Source organism: Eschrichtius robustus, chromosome 3 (assembly GCF_028021215.1).
Source record: "Eschrichtius robustus isolate mEscRob2 chromosome 3, mEscRob2.pri, whole genome shotgun sequence".
Classification (NCBI taxonomy): domain Eukaryota; kingdom Metazoa; phylum Chordata; class Mammalia; order Artiodactyla; family Eschrichtiidae; genus Eschrichtius; species Eschrichtius robustus.
The window spans coordinates 65945532-65963060 of NC_090826.1; the positions used below are offsets into that span (position 1 = coordinate 65945532).

At 36.2% G+C, this 17529-nt stretch overlaps 1 protein-coding gene and 1 non-coding gene across 2 annotated transcripts in view; both read right to left on the bottom strand.

The window, feature by feature from the left end:
* SLC44A5 (solute carrier family 44 member 5) overlaps window positions 1–17529 on the bottom strand; it is a 372145-nt gene that overhangs the window by 302564 nt on the left and 52052 nt on the right. The window lies entirely within an intron of this gene.
* On the bottom strand, window positions 1165–1269 carry LOC137763152 (U6 spliceosomal RNA). The gene has a single exon (XR_011073716.1). It is a non-coding gene; the product is annotated as a U6 spliceosomal RNA (small nuclear RNA).

The window sequence follows — 17529 nt, forward strand, 5'->3', positions numbered from 1 at the left end:
ACATTCAAGAGTTGAAAAGACTCGATTTGGAATCAGTTTTGTCACTTCCTAGCTCTGTGACCATGAGCAAATTACTTATTGCCTTTAAGCTCAAGTTTTCTCTTTTATAAATTAATCACAATAAAATTTATTTTACAATGTAGTTCTGAGGATTACATGAAAAATATAGGAAAAAGCACAAAAATGCCTGACCCATGATAGAAACTAAATAAATATTCATTTCCTTCCCCCCTTTCCTTTTTTCTAGTAAAGAAAATATATGTGTTAAAATGTTTTGAATGTTGCATGTTGTTTAAATAATTAACATGCCAATGTCTTATCTATGCAACTCTAGTTTATATTGCTAATTTGAAGCAACTACTATTTACGTATGTGATTATACATAAAATTTGAATGAATTATAACTGGTACCATAACCTGGATCTCTTTTATCAGAAATATATTGCAGCTTTATTTCAATCGCACTATGGTAGAAAAGAGAGAAAACCAACACCTCCTCAGTTGAATAACAGCAATATTTTATGGCCTTTTTTCCATCAAGTCCTTTTCTTTTGTGTTAGATACCATGCATCTCTCAAAATAATTCTGCTTATCTGTCTTCCAAAGCCTGCTTATAGCCTTTAATACTGCAAGACAATGTAAGGAGCAAATATGTACAGTCTGGCAAAAAAAGAGGGGAAGAAAGGCATGTTTGATGCAAATAAGAGAATATGCAGGAACAGTCTTACGGCCAAGAACAACAGCAGGCTTGTCCATCTGTCCATCATCAAACTGAGTTGTGCCCACTAGTTATCAACAGGAGGTGGCCATGTGGGCATCACACTAAAATAGAAATTCTGTCATCCGGAAGACAAGGTGAGAAGGTAAGAAAAGGATTAACTGTTTCAGAATCAATTTCTGGGTTAGCAGGATATATACAAAGAGTTGCTGCAGGTTTCTTACTCATAGACTATAAAGCTTTTATTCATTCATTAAACATTTTCTGGGTGCTTTTTAGAAGCCAGGCAATGTGCAAGCCACTATGGATACAAAGAATAATTTCATTATTTTAGTAATTCTGTTGAGGGGCAGAGAAGTAAACAAATAATTATAATACAGTAAGATGACAGCTAATGTATATACAATGTGTCATGAGAACCCAAAGAAAGAAATCATTAACTATGCAAAAATATGGCAACTTTACAAATTTGTAAGTCATCTTTGCACAGGGGCTATACTTATCTTCTTTGTAATATTCTAGTGTTGTTATGTGTGCCACAGGAGTGAGGCTGACCACAGAAATAGAATAGAAAATCCAAGACTGAACAGATGGGTCTTGATCAACGATGTTTATCTTACGATGTAAGAGAAGTATTATTGTCTTTACCTTCATTTCTTACAGTCTTTTTTTTTTAAGTATAGGTGTGTGTTTAATTTTTATATGATGTTTAATCTTATGAACTCTAAACATATCAATTTCTATTTTCTATAATATCAGTATGTTTGAAAGTATAACCATTGGACAATACAGATATGGATGTAGGCATAGATACAGATATATATATATAAATAGTTTCTTGGCTTCTGGAAATACTAGTTATGACATATTTCTTAAATTTTACAATGTCACATTTTTCTTTCAGGCAATTGCCTAACAGAAAAGTGAATATAAGGCATAACCTTTATTGGCATTTAGCAAAATTGAGATGTTAATACAAATAAATCCTCAGTGGCTTTAAGAATTACTATAAAGACTCCCTTTCAATTGCAGAAATGAGTAAGAAATGACTTGCAGCACTCCCATTTAAGCTATAGCCTAAAGTGTGGATAAACTGTCAGCTTGAAAATCCCATTTAAACGTCTACTGGCTTTGTTGCTCACATGTGCACTTGGAAACAAAATTTACAAGTTTCAGATTAAGTTTATTATTCATCTCTGAGGCAATTTCTGGTGCTAAATCATTTTCCCAAGTCTCATCATCGTTATCTCTCTAGCACTGGTGTTCCTCTTTCTTGTCCCTGAAGCCGTACATTGCCCTGGAGCTACATGCATAAAAATGCTGGTGTTCCCCTCTCTGACCCCTCCCCCAGTCATGGGAGCCAATGGCACGTTCTGAAAAGTAGCACTAGCCATTATCTTGCCTCAGGCACTAGCACCAGGCCCAACCAGAGTCTAGGTCAGCCTTGAAGAAGGCACTCCAAAGAATAACAGCCATCACTCTCCCTGCCACTGTCCTGATGTCCTGCACTGGTGGCTGCCAAAACTGAAATGCCTTAACCCCCGACAAACTCAAGAGCTCCTATTCACATTACTATTGTATGCATCAGTTTGACAAGACATGAAAGTCCTAAACTTTATTTCGAATTGCTGTTTCAGTCACATAATCAACCTTATCCACATGCTAAAATTTAGGTTGTAACTTATATGTGATGAAAACCACAGTGCCCATACACAGATATTTGCTTACTGTTTTTGTTCTGTCCATCTGTCAATTCTATATAAGTAATTCCTGGTCACTGTTCTCAATGTGATTCCCTTATTATGACACCTAGCACAACTTCACAGGTAATTTTATGTTTACTGAATATTTTCTATTGATAGTGGTAGCACTGGTGATGCTGCAGCTTCCGTGTTCTACTCTAACAAGTATACAAGTGTCGTCCTACGGATGGGCACGTTTTTGCCAAGATCTATACTCTTTTCTATGATTTTTCTAATCGTCATAGTTTTTCATCTGTTGCACATGTAAAAACTGCAAAAAAAATTGATTAAAAAAATGAAAAGTGGACTTCCTTGGTGGCGCAGTGGTTAAGAATCTGCCTGCCAATGCAGTGGATACGGGTTCGATCCCTGGTCCGGGAAGATCCCACATGCCGCGGAGCAACTAAGCCCGTGCGCCACAACTACTGCTCCTGCGCTCTAGAGCCCGCGTGCCACCACTACTGAGCCCGCGTGCCGCAACTACTGAAGCCCGTGTGCCTAGAGCCCATGCTCCTCAACAAGAGAAGCCATCGCAATGAGAAGCCCACGCACCACAACGAAGAGTAGCCCCCGCTCGCCGCAACTACGGAAAGCCCGCGCGCAGCAACGAAGACCCAATGCAGCCAAAAACAATAAATTAATAAATTTAAAAAAAAAAAAAGAAAAGTAAGTGTGCTTACAAAGCGAGTTGAGTAATGACTCGTGCCCAAGGAGTCTAACTTAAAAATGGCAAAGAGAAAGTCATTCATTTAATTTAAGGTCAGAGGCCTGCAAGCTACTTGACTTTAAATGAAGGCCAAGAGAAGCATCCATTAGTAGAAGTTTTCAAAGTAGATATTACCTGTGAAAGAAATGGTTTTTTCCTGATGGTGAAAGTTGTGATGTCTCTTCTAGGTTATCTAATAGCCAATATTCAGGAAAGAGAGATAAATATCAAATGAGCAACAGGGAAAAGAGCTGGGTACCACTCATCCTACGAGTGCATCACAGTTCCACACCTGTAGAAGGACGCCAGTTATGTGGTTTTGAGAAACTGCCTTCCCTTAAAGCATTGTTAGACATGGTAGCAATGCCCTGCTCTCTGTTCACATAAGCCAATCTAACCTACAATGGAGCTGAGGTATAATATGACCCTAGTAATTCTATTTCAAATATACATAAACATTTGTAACATACTTCTGAATTTCAATTTGTGAATAAAATAAAAACCACTGTTTATTCAACATATCCATACTACTCCTCAGACATTGGGTCAATCTGATCCTTACCTTGGTCTACGAGGTGATTATTGTTATTCTCTTTTACAAAGGAGCACACAGGCCTAAACAACTGAAGTAATCTGCCCCAGGCATGAGAATGTTAATAATACTGTATATTTGCATAAAAGAAAATGTCTTTTAAATCTGTCATTCCCCAGTCTTCATACTTGAGGAACAACTGCAATCCACACTCAGAGGGCAGAGGCTCTGGACACAGATTCCCCTGTAACACATTCATTGGAGCAGAGGTCCCTGTCAGTGATGATCAGAATACTGCAATGTGCTTGCAGCCTTCAGGAGCCTATGCAGATTTAGACACATTCTTGGGCCCTTTCTAAAGTCCTGTTAGACCTTTAGATCCTATTTTTAATAACCCTTATAATCTTTTTAAAATACTCAGCCAAAGATCAAAGCTGCTGCTCAGCTTTAAGCTACATACTCTGTCATCTTCCATTTTAATTTGCACTTATGCAACATTTACTGTTTTTTTCATAGCAAGGAATAGATTTTCCTTCATGAAGGAATAAAATTTGCCCTTAAGGAAAATAGTATTCATTTTCAGTAAACATTTACTACGTAACTACCTTTTTTTTAAAAGGCTATTAACGCATATATGTGGAATCTAGAAAAATGGTACAGATGAACCGGTTTGCAAGGCAGAAATAGAGACACAGATGTAGAGAACAAACGTATGGACACCAAGGGGGGAAAGCGGCGGGGATGGGGGGGGTGGTGTGACGAATTGGGAGACTGGGATTGACATATATACACTAATATGTATAAAATAGATAACTAATAAGAACCTGCTGTGTAAAAAAATAAAATAAAATTCAAAAGAATTAAAAATTAAAAAACGTAAGTTAAAGGCTAACACTGAAGAAAGTAAAAAGGTGGATAAGACCTGATCTTTCCCTGCCAGGGGCTTAAAATCTAATTATGAAGACAGCAGGAATCAGGGTCAGAATTTAAAGTGGAGCCTCTAGGTCCTTTTCGAAGGAGAAAAATGAGAAAGGGGGCTGAAAATAATAATCCTTTAAGAAAAATGTGAAGGTTCTGATGCTAGCAATAACTCTTTTTATTTTATTTTATTTTTTATTTATCTTTTTTTTTTTTAGCAATAACTCTTAAGGTGGAGGGGGCAATGCAGGAGAAAGGGAGCAGTTTCAGAATTGACTTGAGTATGCATGGTGATGTGCTTTTACAAACCACATAGCCCCTGCTCACCACACCTTCCCCAGAATCGCTGCTATAGGGAGCCCCCAGGCAAAGAAGGGAGGTTGCCATGCATCTCAGAGGTCTTGAGATAGGAAAAGACTGAGAAACACAATGTCTAATATACTGCAGTTTTTCAGGTATGGCTCCTAGTGACACCATAGTATATATTCATTTTTCTATTTGTCCTTATTTAATATTGAACAAGTAATATTTTACACAAAAGTCTACATCAAGAAGGACTTAATTCGAGTAGATGATTACCTTCGTCACTCATTAAGATAAGAGGCTGTCTCTTCAGAAGACCTGAACCACTGCAAAGTTGAGCTGCTTAGAAAGGAGTCTGTGATAAAAACAAGTATGAAGATAGTTACTTAAAGGAAATAATTTTAACTTATTAAAAACAAACCTTTGGGGAATACTCCCACAATCTACTATGATTTACGCTCCCTAGAAACCCAGAGAATTAGCTTAATTCTCTTCTAACATAAAATACTGCAGGTATCTACTCTCTTTTGAGACAACTTCCTATTCTTCTTTACTACTAAAATAAAATTCTCAGTGCCACAGTCTCCTAAATCTATCTCTGTCCTTATTTTTATTATCTACTCTCACACTTCACATCCACCTGTAAAATGCATCCCTACACAGTTGATATCTCTGTATTATCCTCCACCCATATGGACCCTTTTTCAGCACTCACATTCATGTTTTTATATTTAGCTGCCACACTGATCAACAAACTGATTGTGGTAGATGGTATATTTCTTTCAAGTTTAGCTTTTTTTTTGTTGTTCTAATTTTAGGGAGAGGAGTTGTGTATGTATGTATGTGATGATGATGATATAACATATAACTTGTAAAAATTTGTTACAGAAAAGCATTTTTTAAATGAAAGGGAAGAACTACTTAATTTTACCACGTAGAAATTACTACTAAGATTTGGTTGTTTTTCCTATTGGTCCTTTTTCTATGTATGTTTTTTAACTTTTTATTTTGAAATAATTTTAGACTTAGAGAAGCTGCAAAAATAGTACTGAGAGTTCCTGTATACTCTTCACCCAGTTTCTCCTACTGATAACATCCTCTATTACCATAGCATACTTATCAAAATCCTCTATGTAAATTTTGACAAGGGGAAAGCACACTTTTTGTTCACTGCTTCTTACATTTAACTTATAAGAAGCATAGGCATTTCTATTTAAAATTTTTCAAAACCAACATTTTAATGTCCAGGTAATATCATACTACATCAATGCATATTTTATTTAACTATTTCCACACTGTTGGGTAACTAGATTGCTTGCAATTTTTTTCTATTATTAAAAATGCTCATCAACCCAAGTTATACTTTTTAAAAATATCTACTAATTTTACAGGTCAAAAATGGTCTCTCATTATAAATTACTTTTTAAATTATTATGAAGGTGGACATTTTAAATGCTTACTAGTCATTTTTATTTCATCTTTTGTAAATTATTTATCAGGTTGTTTGCCCATGTACTTATGGGTGCCTGAATGTATTATTTACAGATTTGTGTAAAGCTTGCATATGAATATTAAGCTTTTGACTCAAAGACTGTAAATATTTTTCATTTTGATGATTGTGTTTTATTTGTTTTATTTTCATTTTGATAATCCAAAACACTTTTGCCAATTGAAAACAAAATATCTCTTTTATAGTAGTAATTTGTAATTAAAAGGCATTTTTATTCTCAAACTGAGATCTGCCAACCACTAAGCATCTGAGATGTACCTGCGGAGAATTATGGGAATTTCTTTCCTTAAAAAAAAAGAGTCCATATAGTATTCAAATTTGACAAAAGCTGCAAAAGGTACAAAGGCCAAATAGGAGGAATCCCAAGTTATTTTTTAAAATGCCACGTTATACAAAATAAGAACAGCTTATGAAAGGATCAGTTTGTATTGTATGTTCCCTAGTGTTAATTATTTTATACTATTTTAATGTCTTATCAATATTCATAACTATAACTAAACTAAAAACTAATTTTTTATTATTACAAACTGAAAATCAGAAAGCTATATTACACTTCAACAATACCAAATTGCTAAGAGTCCCCAAAACAATCCAAGCTTTCTTACATCTCCTGCCTCTGCCCTTACTGCTCCCTTTGCCAGGAATCTCTACTGCTCCATCCCTCCACCCCTACCAAATGGAAAACTCCTGGGCCTCACTGTCACTCCCCTCAACCACACCAAACCCTCCTCTCCGATACCATCTTAATTATTGGGCCTGTTTTTCTATGTTTACTTTTACTATTTCATATTAAATTTATTTTTATAGCTGTCCCCCCCTCCACAACTGTCAATAACCTGAGAACAAGGGATTCAGTCATCACTGTAGCCCCAGTGCCTAGCAAAGTTTTTGACATATAATAGGAGCCCTTTTAATATTTATAAAATGAACTGAATTATCCACATAAGGTAACAATTTTCAGAGAGAGTTATAAGAAACTCGACCTTGGTTTCTGAATTATACTGATAAATAATACTGCAAGTTCATCTACCAACTCTGCTATCAGCTCTGCCTCATGGGGTCCACACTTTCAGTTTGGCACTGTCAAATGTTTTCTATTCAGTGACAGGGACTTAAGCAGAAAAGAACACCTTTCCTCAGGTAGATGATTAAAAATCACTCATTTTTTTCTTTAACGTTTTATGTTGAAATAATTTCAAACTTACAGAAGAGTCTGAAGAATAGAACAAAGAACCGTTGTATACCCTTCAACCAAATTCACCAACTCTTACCGCTTGCCCATATTTCTCCTTTCTACCCACACACACAAACACATAAACACACCACAAAATATTTTTCCTGAACCATTTGAGAGTTATTTGCAGAATCATGCCTTTTTATCCCTAAGTACAAGGATATTCTTCATTTTCTAAGAACAAGGTTATTCTCTTATGTCACCACAGCACATTTATCAAATCCAGGAATATAACATTTATATAACACCTTTACCTAATTTATGGTCTTTATTTCTTTTTCTCCAATTGTCTCAATAATGTCCTTTACGGAAATTTTTTTTCTCTGATACAGATCAAAGATCACAAATCACATGTTTTTGGCATGTCTTGTCAGTCTCCTTTACTGGAAACAGTTCTTCACATTTTTTTCATGACATTGAAATTTTTCAAAAGTACCAAGGTAGTTATTTTGAAGAATGTCTTTTTGGGTCTGTCTGATGTTTCCACATGATTAGATTCGACTTATGCATTTTTGGCAGGAATACTACAGAAACGATTTTGTGACTTTCTCAGTGTATCACGTTAGGAATCAAATCTTAGTTTATCCCATCACTGGTGATGTTAACTTTGATCACTCAATAAAGTAGTGGCAGTCAAGTTTCCCCACTGTAAAGTTACCATTTCTCGCTTTGTAATTAATAAATAATCTCTAAGGAGATACTCTGGTAACACATAAATATCCCATTCCTCCTCAAACTTTTGGCAGCCATTGATTATTCTTCTGAATCCAGTTTCCATAGTGGTTGCAAAATGGTGATTTTCTACTTCCATTAGTCCTTCTACATTTGCTTACATAACCATTCTTTTCCTTAAATATCTTCTCCTTGATTCGTGTTTTTATTCCTTATAAGTCCAAATTCAAGACTTTTTCAAAAGTTATTTTTAGATCTATCTTTAAACGTTATCACATTTTTCTTTAACGTTACATTTTCAGTGTTACATGTTAAGAAGCCCAGAGCTGACATTTCATATTGCGCAACTTAACCATTTTTGTACTCCATAAAATTTGTTTAAAACTTCAAAGTCTTGCTTCAAACTTCTAATTGTAATCCAAGACTAGCTCTGTCTCATTACAGTGCTACCTAATCAGTCATGGAAAATGTCTAACACTTGTCTAAGAATCTTGTTAACACATCTCTGGTTTGTACAGACTAATTCTCATTTTTATCATGTTTCATTGCACAGTGAAGAATAAGATAGATTTAGTCTAATCCTGTAATTTAGGTACCAGTAACATTCTATTCTACTAGCTTAATTTTGTGTTCAGAAAGAATCAAAATGAAATCCTCAGAGAAAGGACTGATCTAATAACTTCAGTGAAAAAAATACTTTGGATGTTAACTTTCTAAAATTTAATGATTTTTTTTAAAACATAAGTGTTTACCATTAATCAACCACTATATTAAACAATAATTTAGGCAATTTTGCTACTAAATATTACTCAAATTCTTTATTTCTGAAGTTCTATCTCTAGTCAGTAGATTAAGGGCTACGGGTTCCAAAATATGCTGTTTTTCTGAGTCAAGCAGTCAAGTCTAGAAGTGCCACTCTCTCTGAAAGGACCCACAAGGACCCACAGACACATATAACACTTCTTATGTCCATGAAGACTGTTTACCAGTGAAATCATCAAGAAAGAGCCAACATCAACTGTGTACAGTGAAATATCATTTGAAACTTGGAAACTGTGGCATGGAGGATCATAGATTTTCAGAGCTAGAAAGGACCTGGTCATTATCCAGGAGGCAAGGGAACATGATGTGATTTGGCCACAACCTATTCACATCAAGTAGATAAGGATGAAGTGTTAATTAAAAGTGTGAAAAGGAGATTGATGATCTGAAGAGCATAAGTCTATTAGTGTTTCTTTAACACAGTTTTGGGTTTGTCGTCCCTGCCTAGTTCCTCATCTTTTGTGTCCTTCCTCTCCCAAAAGCTATGGCTGTAACCTCAGTCCCAGCCTGGTTTCTAGACGCAATCCTGATTTTAGAAAGGTGATATTTAAGAAAATTTAGCCAACTTCTCTGGAGCTGACATCAAATTAACCATGCTCTTTTTTTCCATAACTCTGACTTTATATGCAGAGGTTTTGCTCTGACTCCTTGACCAAATTCCCATCTTGAACAAATGACTGACTTGTTCTGTTGACCACTCACCTGCCTAGATTTTCAAATGTTAGCATAACTGAAGATTCCCCACCATCTTGCTCTTCCTTTTTGTTAGTATACCTCTGTAACCACATGTTGAATTACTCCATCTCACATCCAGCACCTGTGATCTTTCTCATTTATTTATTTATTCAACAAACACTTATGGAGTACCTCTTCTATGTCAAGTATGGTGCTAAGCACAGGTGCAGATAGTAATGATGAAAAAGGGTATACTTTAATTCCTGACCTTAAGGAACTTACATTCTTGTGAGGGTGACAGACAGTAGAAGCAACCATGTAATTACAAGGTGGGAAAAGTATTAGGAAGGAAACAGGAAATAATGTAGCCAGGGAAAAACCTCTCAGGGAAGGTAACATTAAGGATGAAGATTTGAAGGATGAAATAAACTAGCCACGTGAAATAATGGAAAGAGCATTTCAGGCCAGAAAACAGCAGGTGTACATACTCTTAAAAAGGCTTGGGAAGTTGGAAGAACTAAATGGAGGCAAGTGTGGCTGGAACATATTGAGGGAAGAGGAAAGATGCTTAAATGAGAAAGGAGAGGCAGAGCATGCAAACCCTTATGGGGCAAAGGAAAGCATCTGGATTATAATATGATTGTAATGAGAAGCCACTGAAGGCTTTTAAATAGGGAAACCACATGATTTTCATTTTTAAAAGATTACACTAGTGAGTTGAAAACAGGTGTTAAAACAAAAACATGGGGTACATGTGTCCTTTTGAATTATGGTTTTTTCAGGGTATATGCCCAGGTGTGGGATTGCTGGGTCATATGGTAGTTCTATTTTTAGTTTTCTAAGGAACCTCCCTACTGTTCTCCACAGTGGCTGTATCAGTTTAGATTCCCACCAACAGTGCAGGAGGGTTCCCTTTTCTCCACACCCTCTCCAGCATTTGTTGTTTGTATATTTTTTGATGATGGCCATTCTGACCAGTGTGAGATGATACCTGATTGTAGTTTTGATTTGCATTTCTCTAATAATTAGTGATGTTGAGCATCTTTTCATGTGCCTGTTGGCCATCTGTATGTCTTCTTTGGAGAGATGTCTATTTAGGTCTTCCGCCCATTTTTCAGTTGGGTTGTTTTGTTTTGTTTTTTTTGGTATTTATCTCCATGAGCTGTTTGTATATTTTGGAGATTAATCCTTTGTCAGTTGCTTCATTTGCAAATATTTTCTCCCCTACTGAGGGTTGTCTTTTTGTTTTGTTTATGGTTTCCTTTGTTATGCAAAAGATTTTAAGTTTAATTACATCCCATTTGTTTATTTTTGTTTTTATTTCCATTTCTCTAGGAGGTGGGTCAAAAAAGATCTTGCTGTGGTTTATGTCAAAGAGTGTTTTTCCTATGTTTTCCTCTAAGAGTTTTATAGTGCCAGGACATGGAAACAAACTAAATGTCCAACAACAGATGAGTGGATAAAGAAGATGTGGTACATATATACAATGGAATATTACTCAGCCATAAAAAAGAACAAAATTGGGTCATTTGTAGAGATGTGGATGGACCTAGAGTCTGTCATACAGACTGAAATAAGTCAGAAAGAGAAAAACAAATATCCTATATTAACGTATATATGTGGAATCTAGAAAAATGGTACAGATGAACCTATTTCCAGGGCAGGAATAGAGACACAGACATAGAGAATGGACATGGGGACACAGAGCGGGAAGGGGAGGGTGGGATGAATTTGGAGATTAGGATTCACATATATACACCACCATGTGTAAAATAGATAGCTAGTGGGAACCTGCTATAAAGCACAGGAAGCTCAGCTCAGTGCTCTGTGATGACCTAGATGGGTGGGATGAGGGGTGGGGGGAGGTCCAAGAGGGAGGGGATATATGTATACATATAGCTGATTTGCTTCACTGTACAGCAGAAACTAACACAACACTGTAAAGCAATTATACTCCAATAAAAAAATAAATAAAAATTTTAAAAATCAGAAACAAAACAAAAACAGGTCCACAGCAGCATTATTCATAATAGCCAAAAGGTGGAAACAACCCAAATGTCTATCAACTGATGAATGGATAAACAAAATGTGATATATCAATATAATAAAATATTATTCAGCCATACAAAGGAATTAAGTACTGATACATGTTCCATCATGGATGAACCTTGAACACATTATTTCTCATGAAAGAAGTCAGACACAAAAGGCCACAAATGTATGATTGCATTTACATGAAATGTCCAGAACAGGCAAATTCATGAAGGCAGAAAGTAGATCAGTGGTTTCCAAGGGAAGAAGAATGGAAAGTGCTTAACAGATGAGGCGTTCTTTTTGAAAATGTCCTAGAATTAGATAGTAGTGATGGTTGCAAAACATTGTGAATGTACTAAAAGCTACTCAATTGTACACTTTTTAAATGACTACAATGACTAATTTTATGTTACATGAATTACACCTCAATAAAGAAAAATACCACTCTTTGGACAGTGATTGGTTTGCAGGGGAGGGGGGCTAGCGGCTGCAGGAGGTGGTCCATAACTGGGCTAGAGTGGTGACTGCAGAGCTGGAGAAAAGGGGGAAGATCCACTATGCATTTTGGAGGTAAAATTTACTGGATTTTCTGATGTCAGGAACTGAGAGTGGAGGGAGTGAAGCAGGGAAGGAAGGAAGGATAGAAGTAGGGAGAGAGAGAAGGAAGGAAGGAGGGAGGGAGAGAAGGAGGGATCTAGTACCCAGAGGCTTCAGACCTGGAGGAGGAATGTGTTTTAAGAAGAAATGAAGAGTTCAACTTTGCACACAGTAACCTCGAGATGCCCCCAATCCAGTTTGGACTATCCTATGTTAAGATTCCACTTTCCAGTATATTTCTTTAACTTTTCTAAACTTCAGTTTTCTCATCTATAAAATAGGAATATTAACAGCGTTTATCAGAGATGGTTGCTGTGCGACTTAAGTTAGGTAACTGCTGTAAAGTTCTTAGCACAATTTCTAACACATAATAAATCTTGAGTCACTGTTAGAGATGATTATTGTCATAATCTCTAACCCGATTACTATATTTATTCCATAAACTGCCTCTCTGTTCCTTCTTCTAGCATCTGCAGATGCTTGGCCCAAACTAGAGGGCTTGTTTTGAACAAAGTCTCAGATTCTCCCAATCTATTCTCTCTTACTGCAGCTGAGTCTACAACTGGCCATGATCTTAAACAATATTGACAGAGGGACCTGACTCGGTAATAATAGTATTCAGATCCCTTAGCCAGGCAGATATATTCCTATGTGGGGAAGGCACATTGGGCTCCAGTAACTGCATGACACTCTCCTTATTAAGGGCATTCAACTCACTTTCTTCTAATTTTATACTTCCTTGGCATTCTCCTGTCCTTTATTTCCCAAGCGTCCTTCTCCTCAGGGAAGAAAATGTTCTGACAAGCTGACATGAATATTTGGTCTACTTGGCAGTTAATTTCCTCATAGAGACTTGTAAATTGATGCTCTGATTTATAACCAGACTCTTATGAGTTTGGTTAGAAGGGACCAATTTGCCTGGGCCCGTTAACCTCTGGTTGACCACATAATAGTCCAGTTACTGAACCGAGAGTTGTGTGTCAGACTCTGGACAATGACAACCGTTAAGGAATGACACACACACTCTGACACTAAGCTGAAACAGCCATTCAGACTTAACAATACAATATTTTACAGAGTAGTTGTGAATATTAAATGAGTTAATATACATTAAAGTGCCTAGCATATATTAGATTCTCATTAGATTCTCAATAAACATTAGTTTATTTTTCAACTCTTTAAGCCATATGCAACTCAACAGGGGAAAAGACTCAAGTTTGAAAAATTTCCAGATGAACTGAAATGATCCTAAATATTTTCCCCCACTCCATCCTAATCTATTCCTAACCCTCCCTCTTCTAAAGAGTATCCTTTTTAATGGTTTCTCATTTGTGCAATGGCGTTTTACCATTGGCTATCTTTGTAGTTTATCATTCAGTAATGCTTAGAAGATTAATGCAAGTCAAAATGATATCTAAAAATAACCTTATATATTCTGAGGAATAATTTACAAGCTCTGATCTTGGGCAAGCCACAACCTTTCTCCATGTCTGTGTCTCATTAGTCAGTAACTATGCCTTACCAGCTCATCCTATAACATCTCATGGTGTTCCTTCCATCTCTAAAATCTACTAACTATATTCACCACTGAATCCTAGCAATCAGCACAAAGTATGTGTTATTGACATGTATGTTGAATGACTGGATAGATGTATTTTAAGACTATATTTTTCTCACAACTCTCATAAACAAGCCCAATTTTTACAATAAAGAAAATGGAAATCAGTCACTAACTTGCTATCCATAAAAGTTTAAAGTTCTTATTTAAAGAAATATGATTGAAAAAAATTCATTGACTGATGGTAAAGGACAGATTCTCACGTAGGCTTTTTTAAATGCCAATCTTAACACCATTATAATGGGTGGTTGAGTGAGTAGGTGAATTGATGGACCAACTGATAAAATACCTTATTCATACAAAAATATACCCTGATAAATTTTTTAAGAGCATAAATTTCCAGGGAAGTTGTTGTTGTTGTTGTTTTCATTGTTTTCCCCACCTCTGAATGCTCAGAAAACCTTGTTCATAATAACTAATTCAAGAAGTCTATCCCTCTGGAGTTTTTGTCATGTTTAAGAAATTACGACAAAAAAAAAAAAAGAAAAAGAAATGACGACACCCTTCAATACTGACTATCATCACAGTACATAAGAGGAGCTTCCATTCGCAGCTCTTTGATTCCGTAGTGGCATATTTATTTTCTAGATGTTATCTTTAGTTTTTTATCTCACCCGTTCCACATTGATGACCATAAAATAATTGTAAATAACTTTCCCACCCCTTTCACCTTTATTAAGAAACAATTTCAAAAACGTGGTGGGGGCTTCCCTGGTGGCGCAGTGGTTGAGAATCTGCCTGCCAATGCAGGGCACACGGGTTCGAGCCCTGGTCTGGGAGGATCCCACATGCCGCGGAGCAACTGGGCCCGTGAGTCACAATTACTGAGCCTGCGCGTCTGGAGCCTGTGCTCCGCAACAAGAGAGGCCGCGACAGTGAGAGGCCCGCGCACCGCGATGAAGAGTGGCCCCCGCTTGCCACAACTGGAGAAAGCCCTCGCACAGAAACGAAGACCCAACACAGCCATAAATAAATAAAAATTAAAAACAAAAAACAAAGAAAAAAATGTGGGGGATTTTTAAAAATTCAATTTCAATTTATTACTGATGACATAAAGCAGAAGCCTGGACAACCATCTGAAAATTAATATACAAAGTCAAGAATAGAAAAACTTGAGCTTACAGAAAAAGTTTTATTGCCTTTTCTAATAAACCTCATGCTTCCAGAAAAAGTATTAGGACTATATTTGTTTTGTTTCTTCTTTTATCCATAATCACTGTAGACTAAATGAAATTATTTATATTTTATACACTTTAGTTTCCCTCAATTAAATTTAGTTCAGTTTAATAGATATTATTGACTACCTGCTGGGAGCCAGGCACTATACCAGGTTCTTAGGAGTCAAAGATTAATAAGACATATATTCTAACTCTCATGAAGTTCATAGCTTAATTAGTATATTGTTTTTTGTTTTACAAAACCTCTGGCTTCATTCTCATTCCAATCAGAATTGCTCTACTTTTACCAGTTGTATATTTTTGGGCTTAATATATTACTGCTTTAAGAGGTATGAAAAATCACTGGTCTGGAAGAAGCAACACATTTAAAGACAATGTTGTACAGGTAATAGTTGTATTTTCTCAGCCTGGTTTCCTCAGAACACAGAGCCTAAGACAAAGAAGTATGATTCGGGGAACAAGATTTAGAGAAGATGGAGCAAAGGCGGGAAGGAAGGAAAGTCAAAAAAAGATTTGTTATTGAATTGACTGGCTACCCATACAGATGGTTGGATACTCAGCCTTATAGGACACCTAATAACCTCCCAGGGAAAGAAAGCAGGAAGCATTTACTCATCTCTCTGCTCTTCATTGGTCAAGGGTGTCCCCCAGGGCAATAACTCCCCATCATTCCTTGTGCTGCACATGCTTGAGTGCTGGGCAAAATCCCAGGGGTGCCCCATGCTATTTCACCATCAAATAAAGAATCCATGAAGGTTAGAGTGGGGGAGTGAGAGGTTAAACTGAGGCAGGGCACTGTCAAGTTGTATCTGCAGGAAGATGGACAGCATCTTCACAGAAATGGTCAATGTAGTTGTAGCTGGAATAAGAGGTAAGGCCAAGTAAATTTGAAATGGTGCAAGAAGCATCTAATACAAGTATACAGAAGGCACAGAAGCAGAACAGAGTAGAGAATAATTAATTCTGTCTGGAGGGAGAGGAGTCAGGAAAAGTTTCACAGACATATAATCCCTCAGAAAAAAATTTTAAATGGCAAAAGAGAATGGGTATTCCAGACAGAGGAACAATTTATATAAGACACAGAGGTTTGAAACAGCCAGATGTATTTGAAGAATTGTAAGAAAATCAGTATTCCTGGAATTGAAGCAGTAGTAGATAAAGTTAGAGATGTGGACAAGACTCAAAGCATAATGAATTTGATAAGCCATGTTAGGAGTTAACTTAGTACCAGAAAAAAAAGGAAAGTCATTTGAGTGATTTTAAATGAAAAAGTGAATTTGAGAAAAAGTGTAAATGGAATAATACTGATTAACATTATTATATTTGTGAAATGAGAAGTGGGATGTTTGTAAAGGATGTAGGAAACACGAAAAGGTAGAGTGTCACTTTTACATAGACTATGCTATGTTAGGACATATATTGTAAGCCCTAGAGCAACCACTAAAAAGAATAATAAAGGGTATAGCTAAGGAGTCAACAGAGGAAATAAAATGAAACACACATGCAAAAAAAATATTCAATAAACCTAAAAGAAGTCAACAAATGAGCAACAGATGAAAAAGTAGAGGTGACAAAATGGGAAAAAAAAAAAAGTAGATGGTACACTTAAACCCAGATACTTCAATGATTATACTAAATGTAAATGGATTAAACATCCTCAATTAAAAGGACAAATCAATGCAATATGGTTGAACCTTACAGATATTATGCAAATTGAAAGAAATTGGAAATAAAAAAGAGTACATACTGAATAATTTAATTTATATGAAATTTTAAGTCAGATAAAACCACTTTATATTGATAGAAATCAGATCAGTAATTGCCTGGGACAGAGGGTTGCAAGAGACTGACAGTTTGAAACTGTCAAGGTACAAGAGTGAACTTTGGTAAGAGATTAAAATGTTCTATATCTTAATTGGTTTGATGGTTTATACAGCTCTATACACTTTTCAAAGTCATTGATCTAGCTACTTAGAATGTGTGAGTTTTATAGTATCTGGTCTTACATTTAGGTCTTTAATCCATTTTGAGTTTATTTTTGTAGATGGTGCTAGAGAATGTTCCAATTTCATTCTTTTACACATAGCTATTCAGTTTTCCCAGCACCACTTACTGAAGAGACTGTCTTTTCCCCATTGTATATTCTTGCCTCCTTTATTGTAGATTAATTGACCATAAATGTGTGGGTTTATTCCTGGGCTCTCTATCCTGTTCCATTGATCCATGTGTCTGTTTTTGTGCCAGTACCATACTGTTTTGATTACTGTAGC